Source organism: Lolium rigidum, chromosome 5, assembly GCF_022539505.1.
Source record: "Lolium rigidum isolate FL_2022 chromosome 5, APGP_CSIRO_Lrig_0.1, whole genome shotgun sequence".
NCBI classification, from domain to species: Eukaryota; Viridiplantae; Streptophyta; class Magnoliopsida; order Poales; family Poaceae; genus Lolium; species Lolium rigidum.
Genome location: NC_061512.1, coordinates 167,806,412 through 167,809,206, shown reverse-complemented (window position 1 = coordinate 167,809,206; position 2,795 = coordinate 167,806,412).

Below are 2,795 nucleotides of genomic sequence, written 5' to 3'. Positions count from 1 at the left end.
CCTAAAAGATTTTGTATTGAGGGAAATCTAAATCTATAATAACAGAACGAGACACAACATCTAGTAAGGAGCGGGCACTGTATTGCAGATGCATCGCTTATCCATACAAATTTAATATAGAGATGAATAAATTAAGAAACAAAAGGATAGTAGTCTCAAGTGGATTTGAGGGGCAGAACCTGAACTTTTTTTTTTGCTATGGTAGATCAGAAGGTGCATAGCCAAAACGACTACCTAAATGGATCCAATCTGCAAAGAGAAATATCTGATGATTATCTAAGACCGATTCACAATACTTAGCGTACATCATTAACAGAAAGTACAAAGCTGCTGTACATGCTACTGCTAGCGGATAAACACTTTGGCCATGCTGGAGCGGCTACGATCCTCGGCCAGGTCGCTAGACTGCGGGCTTAGGGCGGCTCCTTGTGAGGTGAGGCTGATGGATACGGGAGAATAAAATGGCAAGAGATCGGTGTGGGTTGCATCAATGCTACAATTAATTAATGAACACAAAATTAAATACCATTTAGATGTAGTAATGCATGTTGGACCGTGGAAAGATCCTCCATGTGTAGATCAGACGGTTGGTGTTGCACCAAGCTAGTAAATCTAATGGCTAAAACAATTTTGATGATGTGGCTAGGCTGCATGTTAAGATAGATAAGTTAAATGATTTTTTAGTGAGATTTTGCTTTATAAGAGATATAAATTGGTAGTTAATTCTACGGAAACAACATTGGTGGTGCACCAAAACAGTTCTTCACAGGTATGGCACTTACCAGGTGAGGAGTGCTCCTCAAATTCCTTCAAGATGGCCATGTGTTATGTACTCTAGTTGTTAGATAAAAAATAATAAACATGAATTTCGACAAATTTTGCAAAAACACGTCATGTTTCGGTAAAATGGGTGTCGAGGTTGCATACGACCTCCGATGGAAAAGTTTTTTATATGACAATGTATCTACATAAAAAGTTATATGTGATTTCAATAAAGATCTTATAGATTCCTCAAAATCAAAAGAATGATTTAGATTTCGATGAAAAATAAAAAAATAACAGTGCCGCACCAGGACTTGTGGCGCGTCACTGCTAAGTTTTCAAAATTTTGAGCCGGCGACCTAACCCCACTAACTCCACATTATCGATCCACCCCTGCCTCCTCTCCTTCCTCCCTACCCCCTCTTCCACTTCGTTCATGCCTCCTCCTTCTCTGTTTCCTCCATGCCCCCGTTCCTCAATGGCTCCTCTTCTTCCTCCTCCCTTCCCCCATGCCTCCTCGATCCTCCTCCACCTCCTCCTTCCTTCCCTCCATTCCTCCTCCACTTCCTCCTCTCTTCCCCCATGCCTCCTCTTTCTCCATGTCCTCCTCCTCGACCTCGACGCCATAACTGGCTCGAGCCCGACGATGCCTTTTTTCATGTCCCTCGACACTGGCGCCGCCCTTCCCTGACCCCCACCCCACTGCCGCCCTACCCCTGCCGCCGCCCTCACCCACTCCGACGGCCTACGGCTCAACCTCCAACGCTCCCGACCCGGAAAGAAGCATTGAGGAGCAGCCGCCAGGATGCAGAAAAAAAATTGTTAGAAAAACAAACAAACAAAAAATCGAGATCCAGATCCAGATTTTAAAAATTTAGCAGTGGTGCACCTAAACTTCTACAATGGCGCACCTCACAAAAATAGTAGTGGCGCACCGAGAAACTATTAGTGGCGCACACTGGTGGTGTGACATTGGTAAGGAAAATTGGTGTGCCACTACTAGCCCTTTCCCTAGTTGTGAGCTAGTTTTTTTTTTCAATAAAAGAGTTCTTTTACTTAAAATGGTTAAACAACACAACAGATCTCTAAATAACTAAGATGCACATAATCGCTCAAATTCCAAATCCACAAATGACAAAGATAAAGAAAAAGAAGCAAAAGAATCCTCATAGAAACTGCACGGCCGCCTAAGGTGCAGGAGGGCCAATCCGAAGATTGCGCTGTCATTCATGTTGGATAAAAATATCCCTCACAGTGTCTTTCAATCGTGTACACACCTCCATAAACAGAGCATGAACGGAGCAAAATTATGCATCGGTAGATAACTTGTAATAGAGAGGAATTCTTTTCATTGAAAACCTTGTCATTTCTACATAGCCGGAGCGACCAAATAACGATAAACGCTCCCACCCTAATAAGTACTTTCAACATATGGTCCATACCATTTAGCCAATTGCCGAATATATTAGCAACACTACATGGCGGGTATAAGGTAAAACCTACTTGAATGACCGACCATATAGATCTAGTAAATATGCACATGAAGAATAAGTGTTTGATAGTCTCATAGTGGTGACATAAAATACACTTTGTACTTGTGTACCAATTATGTTTCACAAGGTTGTCCTTAGCAAGGTTACACCTCTACGAAGATGCCATGCAAAAAAAAACTTAGTCTTTAGCGAAATCTTCATTTTCCTTTTTTGTTTTGTTTTTATCGACTGGCAAGTGCTCTATACATGATGGTTAGTTTTAGATGTCCATTAAACATTTATCTGTTTATTGTGGTACCTTCTTCTAAATATCTAGCCAAAATGAAATATGGATCAAGTGGCTAGCATTGTTTATAACATGCAGAAAAGAGTCAACATATTCGTGTCAGGGTCTTTTGTGTGCTTGTAATGCCTCTGTGGAAATAATAACAGTTTTGCACCGTGGTAAAGCCAAAGTTTTGCGTTGAACTCCCCCCATTTTCATGGAAATTTACCCTCACGTCAAAGACTCTAACAAGCATTACATGAATTTTAAATGAT